Source organism: Schistocerca americana, chromosome 1 (genome assembly GCF_021461395.2).
Source record: "Schistocerca americana isolate TAMUIC-IGC-003095 chromosome 1, iqSchAmer2.1, whole genome shotgun sequence".
NCBI lineage: Eukaryota > Metazoa > Arthropoda > Insecta > Orthoptera > Acrididae > Schistocerca > Schistocerca americana.
The window spans coordinates 516,349,867-516,363,042 of NC_060119.1; the positions used below are offsets into that span (position 1 = coordinate 516,349,867).

Genomic DNA, 13,176 nt, shown 5'->3' on the forward strand with positions numbered 1-13,176 from the left:
TACGGCGTTTGACCAAGTGGCGTATCTCAGTTGACTTGTCCCGTTGTCGGGCTCCATTCTAACTTCTCCCACGCTGGTACCTACGGGCGACTCAAATGGATTATATCCGTACGTGTGTATAAGGCGCTTCCTGCACCTCTGCCGTTGTTTCAACATCCGTGCCAATTGTTTAACATTTCTAGATTTATTTTCATTTTCTCTTAATTATTATAACACGTGTACTGTCTATATCCTTGAAATTTTAGTAGTAGCAAAAACTGCTATTTTCAGTTAGTTACAGTCAGGGCTTACACGCTTTCGAAAACCAAAATTCTAGCGGTATTGAAAATGACAGTTCTTTTTCCGACCCTGACGACGACAGGAGACCGCAGTAGACATCTCACAGCTCGCACGCTGGATCTGGAAGCGCGGGTGTTGCGATTTGTAGAAGATACCGCAATCATGAAACAAGTGTGCGAGCAATGGGAGCTGCTGCATGAGTACATCACGCTCATGCGTGGTCAGTTCTGCACCAAGTTAGTTTGTCACGTACGACGTGTGCAAACTCCCAGGCCGCAAGGCCATCATTATGTAGTCCAGTTCTGACAATGGATTCGAAGATGGAGTGCTGAAGATCCATAGTTCTAGGCTTAAATTTTATTTACGGATCAGGTGCGATTCACACACAGAGTGAGATAAAAGTTACACACAGTAACCACTTTTGGTCACATGTAAATTGTCGAGTGATAATGGAAGCAAAAAATCAGTTTCGCTACAGCATCAATACATGGGCAGATATTTTGGGTAACGAAGTACCCTACACATTTACCACCAATTTCTTCGCGTCAAATTATCAGCATCTCTAAATAACATCCTACTTGCAGAAAGACAAGGGCACCACCACATTGTCTATCCCTCGTAAGACATTTCACGCTATGTATCTTTAAATGAGTGATGGATTGGTCGAGGGGGTCAAGTAGCATGGTCTCTCTATCCATCTGACGTTAATCCCTTAAATTTTACCGATATGGCAATATTTTAAGGCACTTACAATGTGGACATTTCACAGAAGTGTCTGTCCTAAGCACGTAGCCACAATTCCAACAGCAGTCAGGTGTGTTGATACGAGTTCGTGATTCTTTGAAAAGGAGGGCTGAGGGTTGTGCAAAGAATGAAGTCTGGTTGCAACGAGCTGCTCCTGTAACGTCGACAGGCAGGTGACTATCATAGCACGAAATGGCCAACATCTCGACAAGTTTTTGCTTCCGGACATACGTTTATAGTTTTTTTTTTAATTTGGAACAGTAATTTTGTAAGTTTACTGCTCTTTTTAATCTTGAATTACCAGTGTAAGTAAATCCCAATGTGCCATGATTTGGAAAAACTGCCCTGCTTCATACGCAAAGTTTTTACCGATGCATCAAATTTAGGAACGCTATCTGACTTCAAGAGGGTTAAAGAAACTTGCCTGGGCAGTTACCACTTACCTTAAGAGCACATCGATTAATAGTAGGCATAGCAAGAAATAATTAAATGTAAATGAATATGAGATGGCGTATCTAGTATCCCGACAAGTATGAAACTGTTTAACCAACGTGTCTTTGTAGTAGACAACTGCCGTGCAAATGGAGATGTAAGCCCAGGCTGTGACAACAACACTCAAATATAGAACTACCATAAATGATTCATTCTCCTTCAAAGCTCTGTATTTTCTGAAGTGTTACATGTACAAATATGAGTTACGACTAAACTGAACAGTAAACTCAACACGTTTGCATTTTACGCTCTACAAATGTTCCTAGAGTGCCCCGCTGGTCAGACGCCATCCGTCCAATAGTGAATCTCGTTCCATATCTTACGTAGCAGTAGCCTGCCAGCGGTCATGGCGGCAGCATTAGTGCTTTCTCTGAGCTGTTCCAAGGGTCTTGGCAGTGGGGGCACGTAAACACTCCTTAATGTACCACTACAGGAAAAACTCATGTGGCGTAAGCTCAGGCGACTTGGGGGGGGGGGGGGGGGAGAGGGGGGGGGGGGGCAAAAGAACAGAGCCACTATACCCAGTCCAGCGATGAGGAAGTTCGTCGTTAAGGTAGCGACGAACATCGATGGTCCAATAGGCAGTGCCCCCGTCTTATTCGAAAATGAAATTCTCGAAATCAACAATCAGTTGTGGAACAACCACAACTACAACACGAGGGACAGGCACTTGTCATAGTCTTCTCACAGAAGAAAGACACCCATCGGTTTGTTGTGACATTACACAGAAAACATTAAAATTTCATGAGGATTTTCAGCGACCTATATTCTGACATTGTGGCGTTTATCTTCACCAGATAAGTGGAAGCTTCTTCGTCGCTGAATATCAGTTTGGAGGCGAAATTTTCATTCTCGAGTTCTTCCTGAAGTGTGATGCAAAATTGAAGGCGTCAGCCATAATCTTCAGGTATTAATTGTTGCACGAGCTGCAGACGGTATGGTTTGAGATGTAACCGCCGTCGCAAAATCTTCCACAAAGTTTGCTGTGCAGGCTCGTGTCTCGCGCGGACTGTTTAAATTTCTTTATTTTTTATTTTTTATTTGTACTTTTATTTTATTGGTTTACTTATTTATTTTTAATTGCGTAGGAAATTTTCCCCCACCCTCTCCACAGTTGTATCCGGCACACACGGTCGACCGGTGCTTTTGGTACTTTCCTGTTTTCAAAGACAACCTGTGCTCTAAATTGTCAATACCAATGCACAATTCTCTGCTTACATGGCAGTTCTATTCCATGACTCCTTCTAAATGCACGCTGCACCGTTATAACAGAGGCACATTTCGTATATTCCAACACTCAAAACCTCTTTCTTGCTCTGTTGCCATTTTGTCATGGTAGTGCACTCCTAACACCGTTGGTGGGCACAGTGCAAACTTGGTGAGTTTATGTTCTTTTGATGCATCAGTCATGTCTGTACATGCAGTACTTTAGAAAGTATAGAACTTCAAAAACGAATGAATCATTTGCAGTAGTCCTGTGTAATGCAGTAATGCTCTAGAACACAGCACAGGGTCTCTAAAATCTGCATCAGCGTCAAGACCTACCGTATCTGCTGAAAACCATGCAAAGAACGGGATGTATAATATTCATAATAATGGATGCTATGCAATGCAGTGAGAAAGTTGTAAAATGTTATAAATTGCTGAAGCCACAGATTACGTTTCAAATCGTACGATCGTATACTGGCTGCAGAGTAGAAGTCACGTTAATGTGTTTAAATAGCAAATAAGCGACCGGACAAACTGAATAGCAAGAACAAGATTAGTCAAACCGTTAGTGCATAGGTAGCATGCAGCACGTTAAGTCCCAGTACGTAATAATAACAGATAAACGGAGTTCAGTACAAGTCGCAATGCATTTAGAAAGCTTCATTGATAGGTTCACATGGCTCTGAGCACTATGGGACTTAACATCTATGGTCATCAGTCCCCTAGAACTTAGAACTACTTAAACCTAACTAACCTAAGGACATCACACAACACCCAGTCATCACGAGGTAGAGAAAATCCCTGACCCCGCCGGGAAACGAACCCGGGAACCCGGGCGTGGGAAGTGAGAACGCTACCGCACGACCACGAGCTGCGGACTTCATTGATAGGAAAAGTGATCAAATTGACTATACTACTATTCTGATTGCACCCGTGACTCAGTACCTTCACAAAGACACAAAGAACCAGTAACTACATGTAGGGTACAAATCCAGCACGCCGAAGCCTTAGCAATTTCGTAACGCTAATCGACGAAACGTTAACCGTATAACACATGCATGTCGTGAGTGGTTAGTGAAATCGTATTGCAGATGTGCACTTCCATACGCAATCCAATTACAGGATACCGTGTCAAAATACAGCAACACTCAGCGACTACCAAGCGAGGTGGCTCAGTGGTTAGCACACTGGACTCACATTCGGGAGGACGACGGTTCAATCCCGTGTCCGGCCATCCTGATTTAGGTGATTTCCCTAAATCGCTCCAGGCAAATGCCGGGACGGTTCCTTTGAAAGGGCACGGCGGATTTCCTTCCCTATCCTTCCCTAATCCGATGAGACCGATGACCTCGCTGTTTGATCTCTTCCCCCAAACAACACCAACACAACTCAGCAACCGACACCAGCATTCAACGAAAACACGCCTCCTCAATATCACACAACACGAGAGAGTGCTTATTTAAACGCCGGCAAGTCCTCGGAGGTCCCCTGCGGAAATATTGAGCCATATGCCTCTGTGGCCGTTCATAATTGCGAAAGTTTTGCCGTTACAGGATTTTGTGCACGAACTGACCTCTCGATTATATCCCACATATGCTCGATGGGATTCATGTGGGGTGATCTGTGTGGTCAAACCACTCGCTCGAACTGTCCAGAATATTCTTCAAACCAATCCCGAACAATTGTGGCCCGGTGACATGTGACACATTGTCATCCATTAAAATTCCATCGCTTTTTTGGTTAACATGAAGTCCATGAATGGCTGCAAATGGCCTCCAAGTAGCCGAACATAACCATTTCCTTCAATCACCGGTTCAGTTGGACCAGAGAGCCCAGTCAGTTCCATGTAAATACAGCCGATACCATTATGCAGCCACCACCAGCTTGCACAGTGCCTTTTCGACAACTTGGATCCATGGCTTCGTGGGGTATGCTCCACACTCCATCAGCTCGTGCAAACTGAAACCGGGGCTCGTCTGACGAGGACACGGTTTTCCAGTCGCCTAGGATCTAACCGATATGGTCACGTGATATCGTGCTGTCAGCAAAGGCACTCGTGTCAATCGTCTGCTGCCGTATTCCATTAACGCCAGATTTCGCCGCACTAACCTAATGGATACGTTCGTCGTTCGTCCCACATTGATTTCCCTGGTTATTTCACGTAGTGTTGCTTGTCTGCTAGCACTGACAACTCTACGCATACGCCTCTGTTCTCGGTCGTTAAATGAAGGCCTTCGCTCGCTGCTCTCTCCGTGGTGAGAGGTAATGCCCGAAAGTTGATATCCTCGGCACACTATGAATGTCCGAATACAGAATTCCATAACAATTTCCAAAATGCGTCTAGCTGTAACAACGATTTCGCATTCGAGGTCTGTTAATTCCCGTCGTGCGGCCATAAATACGTCGGAAATCTTTTCACCTGAGTACAAATGCCAGATCTGTCCTTTTACACCTTGTGCACGCGATACTACTGTCATCTGTATATCTGCATAACGCTGTCCAATGACTTTTGTCACCTCAGCGTAGCTTAACTGAAGAAGCTGTAATACGAGGTTGTATTTTTTCTATCAGAAAGCAAATATTACGAAACAAAAACGTGAAGCAGATTGGGGGCGGCACCCAGTGTGTTTGGATTCTTAGTCCGGCTCTGAGGCACCCAGGCCCGGAGACGCTGTGTGCTGAGCACTTGTCGGCGTTGTCAACACGTGCAGCGTGGTGGGTGGCGGTACGCCACGCGCGGCCGGCGGCAGCGCGCGCACAGTGCTCGGGTATCGACCTGCCGCTCCCTCAGCTCCTGTCCTGTCGGGCCGATAAGACGAGCGCTCTCCCCTGTTGCCCCCCCCCCTCACCCCACCCCCTCCCGTTTCTAACAACCGTCTTGCCGTCTGACGTTTCTGGCCCAAGTCGCGCCCCATTCCTGTTTCATTTTCTTCATCGTGCTTTTCTTTCGGTGTAAGCTGCTAGTCATACCGAAAGAGATGGCACTCTTCCACGAGGAAAGGGTGGCGCGTATCCGGAGCTGTTACATCTGGGAAACGGGTTGGCAACTTTACATGACCAAAGTAGGATATCGCCCTAAACCACCTGCATTTTATACCGATGAAACTTCACAGCATTCAGCAAGCGACTCAATTAACGTCGGACCAGTTGTAATGTTTGTACATGTCGACGTACTGAACGTCTGGACTTTATTCAAGTGATATGCGCACTCGTTCCAGGTTCTCTCACGTTCGATCACTTTTTTTCGCGGAATGGTGACTCAGTTCAAAACACTACCACTCATTTTTTACTCTCACCCATTGGAGAATATTGCGCCTCTCTGTACAGACAAATGGCGATCATTACCATTATGTTGCAATACCTGCTGAGCTTCCGCACAGCACCAGTTCGGGTTAAGGCTTAGACCACCGCATTTCGGTTCTGTACAGACAACCATGACCTACTTGTAGCCTGGTTCCCTACTATTCGACGATGTACCCATGAGCAGAATTCAGTACATATCTGGTCAAGATGACCAACTACTTGTGGTAGATACAAAATTCACCTCCCGCTGCTGTTTTTCCCAAACTTACTGCTTACTACAAATTGGTAAAGTTTTCCACTAGATGCATTTTTATTGGTAAGGAAACGTCATTATTGGTAACGAAACATCATTGTTGATTCAATAAACATTTTGTACGTACACAACATTTACATCTACGCATACATACGTACTTCCGAAACTGTTGTGAAGTGCGTGGCTGAGAGTACTTCCCAATGCACCAAAAGTTAGGCTCTCTTCTCTTCCATTCACATATGGAGAGCGAAAAGAATGACTTGTTTTTATAAATGGCTCTGTGCACTCTGTAATCAGTCTAATCTTGCCTCCGGGATCACTACGAGAGCGGTGCGTAGGATGCCGTGTTATATTCCTAGCTTTCTCAATACCGGTTCGTGTAACTCTAAAACTAAACTTCAGCGGGATAGTTACCACCTACCTTCAGACTTCTACAAGGTTTAGTTTTTCAGCTTTTGTGTGGCACTCTTACGTGGGATCATTCGTGATCAGTTTGTTTCTATACGTTCAATATACCCTGTTAGTCTTATTTGGTAAGGCCAATTGGGCAATATTCTACATTGCCAGAAAAAAATGCGACGCTTTCAAGGACAAGATCATTTTATTGACAAATGAGATGACAAGTACTTCAACAAACAATGCCTGTGAGCACTATGAGACTTAACTTCTCAGGTCATCAGTCCCCTAGAACTTAGAACCACTTAAACCTAACTAACCTAAGGACATCACACACATCCATGCCCGAGGCAGGATTCGAACCTGCGACCGTAGCGGTCGCGCGGTTCCAGACTGTAGCGCCTAGAACCGCTCGGCCACTCCGGCCGGCGTAGTTCCTCAATGTAGGAGTATGTGATAATAAATTCAGACGAAATAGAACATACCTGTCATATTAAAGTGTTCTCAAACAGGCGCACCAGTTCGCTGTTTTACACCTCCCCCCTCCCTCCCCCCCCTCCCCCAACGGCAACGCAGGCGTGTATTCTCGCATGCAAACAATCGTAAATCGTACAGGTGCCTAATGACATCCTGTAATACAGTGTCCCAGGCATCTTGCGCCTTTTGTTGCAACGTGCAACGGTTCTCGCAGGCTGGCTGGCTCTGAGCACTATGGGACTTAACATCTCAGGTCATCAGTCCCCTAGAACTTAGAACTACTTAAACCTAACTAACCTAAGGACATCACACACATCCATGCCCGAGGCAGGATTCGAACCTGCGACCGTAGCAGTCCCGCGGTTCCGGACTGAGCGCCTAGAACCGCGAGACCACCGCGGCCGGCTCTCGCAGGCCCTGCAGGATAAGTTCCCACTTCATCATGTACCATACGTGTTCAATTGGCGAGTGATGTGATCTTGCTGGCCAGAGCAGTTGCTGTACACCACAGCATCACAGCAGCCGGACGTGGACGTGCGTTGTCCTGATGAAAAATAACATCCCCTTCCTGTCGAATAAATGGCAGTAGAAGGGGGATAAAAAATTGTGAAATGTAGCGGGCACCGGTTGCCTTGTGCACTGATTGTCTTACCGCGCAGAACATCAAATGCTCCATGAGTCGTAGTTCATGACCCATCATACCATGAAACCTTGAATGGGATCTGTGTGTCGTGGGAGAATGCTCTCTGCAATAGGCAGCTCACCAGGTCTGCGCCATATACATATACATATATGTGTATCACTCACAATCAGACTGCACTACTCTCGTCACTAAAGGCAGCAGAGTGCCATCTCACTCTGCACTCAACTCTTTACGACACCAGGGTAGCCACGCTTGGCGGGGGCGTGGCATCAGTAGTAGCCCGGCCAGAGGCACACGGATCTTAATCCTGCTGCAAGCAGACGGTTCCCAGTTGTCTCTAATAATACAGCAGGTGCAACATGTGCCCGGATTCCGTCCCTGGGTGATGTTCGGTTAGCTACCGGTGCACGTACAATGCGCCGATCTTGACGTGCGTCTATACTACTCGGACGTCCAGAACCAGGTCTGCAGGTGTGAAAATGTTCCACAGACCACTGCTGAAAGCAGCGACAGCGACAGCGACAGCGACGCACCACCGATACATCGTGTCCAACATGTCTGTCGATACGTCTGTACAGTTTCCCATGGGGGGGGGGGGGGGGGGGGGGTCGAAGTACGTACTCGTCGGTGGCACATTGTTGGACCCTAGAAGGAGGGTTGCAAACACTGTTTATCCCAAACAGCACAGTTACTGCCAGCAGAGTCAAAACAGATGGCGCACAGACAGGCCTCGCGAGCGCCACGCCACCTGATCGCCGATGTCCGTGACAAATGAATCACTACAACCCCTCAGTATGCATATATTATACACCGGCGCCATTGAACACAGTCCTTGAGGATGTTGCCTTTTTTTTCGTCAGTGTAGAATGTTTCTCACAAATGTTTTGAAAGTAATCTTCTTTGTAGACTTGGTTAAATTGTCTCAGTATCCGACCAATGACGGAAGTTACCTTTACCTACGAGTGGATCCATGTGATCATTACATTTCTGTCTCTACAGGTATTCTATGAGTATATGTTTTTATATTTTGATTTCGACAGACAGTGACAGTAAGATCCAGCATTTTATAACTGCAACCCCTGCTGACAACGAGAGGAATAATCAGTTGTCTTCAAAACACATAGAAAGGAGCAATAACCGCCGCCGGCCGGAGTGGCCGTGCGGTTCTAGGCGCTACAGTCTGGAGCCGAGCGACTGCTAAGGTCGCAGGTTCGAATCCTGCCTCGGGCATGGATGTCTGTGATGTCCTTAGGTTAGTTAGGTTTAATTAGTTCTAAGTTCTAGGCGACTGATGACCTCAGAAGTTAAGTCGCATAGTGCTCAGAGCCATTTGAACCAATAACCGCCGCACGTGACGTCTACAGCACGCAACATTCGTAAGCATAGTCATCTACATGACTCAAAATGTAAAGAAGCACTATGTACACGAAATGATTGCAAAATTACCACTGACGTTGCTGTACCAATAAATCGAATTACGTCTTGTGAAAAAGTTTAGTTATTGCGAAATACACTAGACAGATAAAAGACCTTGCTACTATCGCTTTTGTTTGTCCAGAGATAGGTACTTAAGTTCATTTTTATCCTTGATATACATCTTGTTTATCTTTCCTGCTTATTATCTCCCACGCACTTCCATCTTTTAATGTGGAAATAATCTTTAGCCGCGTTTTATATGTGTTTCAAACTCTATATTTTTCAATTTTTTGTCGTGTACGTCCTTTTCATACTAATCTGTGTTCCCACATTTTCGATTTTTTTCTGTTTTCATTCTCTCTCTCTCTCTCTCTCTCTCTCTCTCTCTCTCTCTCTCTCTCTCTCTCTCTCTCTCTCACTCTATGTGTGTGTGTGTGTGTGTGTGTGTGTGTGTGTGTGTGTGCGTGCGTGTGTGTGTGTGTGTGTGTGCGTGTGTGTGTGCGTGTATACAAGTGTTACCAACTGAGGTGTGTTTTATTCGCGTCTCGCTGAACAATTGATGTAGATAAATGTCACAGAGTTTCTTAAGAGGAAATTTGCAAATCTAACCACATAGCCGGGGCTCCTTGTTGTTTGGTCAGCATCACGTGTACATGGCACCGAAAGATACTCACACAAATAATTTAGGCAAAGCACAGGAATTTTAAATACTCACTGACCTGTGAGCCTGCAGATACCGAATGCTCGGCTTAGTGGATATAAATACAGCCACCAGGGTCGAATAACCCATTGCATTACATCTTCACTTTATACAGACTTTGCGGAAATGCAGTTCAGTAACCTAGATACTCAACATTTCTGTCATCTTTATTTATTTGCATTACAGTAGAACCTCCAATAGTCTTTGGATCGGCTTTCACCGTCGTAAATGAGCCACACGTCGTTTCGTCCTCTGCGCGAGATAACACCGGCAGTCGCCGGCCGAAGTGGCCGTGCGGTTAAAGGCGCTGCAGTCTGGAACCGCAAGACCGCTACGGTTGCAGGTTCGACTCCAGCCTCGGGCATGGATGTTTGTGATGTCCTTAGGTTAGTTAGGTTTAACTAGTTCTAAGTTCTAGGGGACTAATGACCTCAGCAGTTGAGTCCCATAGTGCTCACAGCCATTTGAACCATTTTTTTTTTTTTTTTTTTTTTTTTTTTGAACACCGGCAGTCGTGTTGTGACTGACGGGACGCAGCGCACAAAACTCTTTTCCGAAGTGTAAAAATTACATCATCTGTGAGGTGTTCCTGTTTTCTTTGTATACTAACGTATTCGACGTTCAGCAGTTGTCTTTACAGCAGCAACTCGTTTACTGCTACAAAAGATGATGTATAGGTCAAGGGAAAGAGAAATAAGACGGATAATAGTGTGTGACAGGTCGCAATTCGAGGTTTACAGTGAGTTGTAACGGTTGAGCCACAGTTATTTCAACACATGCAGCACTGAGGAATTGTGTAACTTGTGTAATGTTGCAGTTGCTACTTTTTCTCTTAGGTTTCATTTCTCATGGCAGACATGATGTGTTTTAGTCATTGTGTCAAAAGCGTATGTCCGTATGAGTATGTACGAGTAGTTGGCTTCTCCGTGTGGTAGGCGCTACAGCGTACGCCTGAGTTTCATGCAACCCGTCACACCCAGCTGTGTTGCGGGTTGTATGTTGACATTAAGAGGCGAAAGTTTGCACAGCAAATGAGGAAATAATCCATACTGCTACTGTATGAGAAAACCACCTCAAGGTTCCAGGCGACATAACAGCGTTCACCTCTCTCTCTGACCGGCCGTTGTGGCCGAGCGGTTCTTGGAGCTTCAGTCCGGAACCGCGCTGCTGCTAAGGTCGCAGGTTCGAATCCTGCCTCGGGCACGGATGTGTGAGATGTCCTTAGGTTAGTTAGGTTTGAGTAGTTCTAAGTCTAGGGGACTGATGACCTCAGATGTAAAGTCCCACAGTGCTCAGAGTCATTTTTTGAACCTACCTCTCTCTCTCTCTCTCTCTCTCTCTCTCTCTCTCTCTCTCTCTCTCTCTCTCTCTCTGTGTGTGTGTGTGTGTGTGTGTGTGTGTGTGTGTGTGTGTGTGTGTGTGTGAATAACATGCGAAAAATTCTCTGCAAAATACATGTAGATGGTAACCTCAAGGGTTATTTACACCATCTGAAACATAATTTTCGCGCATGCTGACATAAGTGCAGGATCTGCGCGCTAGAACACTGATCCAAAAACTTAACCGAAAGAGCCTTGTCCAAATACGAGGACCGTTTCAAAACAAAAAGAAAATCGTCAAGACTAATTCGGATAATCGAACACAGTGTTTGTACGTGTAAATTTATTCAATTTTGTGAATGTGTTATCTGTAATTTGCTGGCGGCGTTGATCGTGAATCTGAAACCAAAATTACTTAGGAGAACGACCAAATCATTCATTGTGCCATAAATATGCCACATTTCGTTAATATTTATATTTTTTATTCGCTCTGATCCTTCGCTAGACACTTAAAATACGAAATATTAGCCACCCGCCCCAACTTTGCATAGGTAGAACTAAGTATCAATGACCGCACGCCTTATCTGGCGTAACGGTAATAAATTATACAGACAAACGTGCTTCGCGAATCAGTCTGCCTATTAGAGAAAACAGAATCAATGTCGCTACAGTAGTTCCTCAGATGAGCTTTCACATACAGAGAAACGCTGCGGGGAATCTTAATTTATAATACTGTATAGGCAGATTCACAACCCCCGATTTTCTCTGCCGAGAAGTTTCACATTAAAAGATCACTAAAGAAGGAGGTCAGTGACTTAAGTTATGTTATATACTCACATATTCTCATAGAAAAAGTGGTGGAATGGAACTCTGCGACGAACTTCATTCGGTATTTATATACTTGCCAGGATAGGACGTCGAGCCCCATCTTACTTCAGAAAAGACGTCTCACATAGTACACCAGACACAAACATATTTTTAGATAATTAAAGCCATTAAGGCAGTACGTGGGAGTATATGTGGAAGAATATGTGACGGGGTTGTTCAGTGGGTAACTGGCGTGCTTGGTTCAAATGGTTCTGAGCACTATGGGACTTAACATCTGAGGTCATCAGTCCCCTAGACCTTAGAACTCCTTAAACCTAACTAACCTAAGGACATCACACACATCCATGCCCGAGGCTGGATTCGAACTTGCGACCGTAGAGGTCCAGATTGAAGCGTCTAGAACCGCTCGGCCACAACGGTCGGCAATTGGCATGCTGTGAATCCAAATGTTCTGGACTCGATCCCCAATGTACAAGGATCAATTGTGCACTTTTCGCTTTTTTCATCTCTGACAGTGATTTCTTATTGTGTGAAACGCTGAGTTGCATCGTTGTTAGCAATTCACGTTAAACTGTGGTTTCCCCTATAACTGACAGGGTAAGTCAGTCCAAAGGTCGGAGGAAGGCAACCACCTCCAACTGGATTATTCCTAGAAAAGCACTGTGGTATTTAAACCAAGTCTCTGGCTGAGGACAGCTCTGTATATATATATATATATATATATATATATATATAAGCTGAGGTAGAGAGAAAGAGGAGTTGCAAGGCGAGTAACAATGAATCACAGGACGCGGTTAGTGATGTAAGATGGTTCAGTGAGACTAAGGGTTGAGCTACAGTAATTTCAAGAGGTACGAAATAGAGGATTCGTGTAACTTCTGCAGTGTTATAGGGTGAAATATTTCATAGTCATCTGCTCCCAACACTAAAGATCATCGCAGTTTTTCGCTCTGGACTTAATGGCTAAAATCTTCTCCTTGTCCTAGTTGCGTCAGTTTGGAAATGGTAGCCAGGTTTCTGTAGTCACCAAAAGCTCGGGTTCCACATTTTGTTTAACGCGCCTCAACCACCGAGGACCCTTTATACATAAAAAAAGAGAGATCTTGGTGTTTTTCCT

The 13,176-nt window shown here is 45.1% G+C and overlaps 1 protein-coding gene across 9 annotated transcripts in view; it reads left to right on the forward strand.

Annotated features, from left to right (window-relative positions):
- LOC124605184 (myb-like protein P) overlaps nt 1–13,176 on the forward strand; it is a 456,687-nt gene that overhangs the window by 361,453 nt on the left and 82,058 nt on the right. The gene's annotated exons all lie outside the window — the stretch shown is intronic.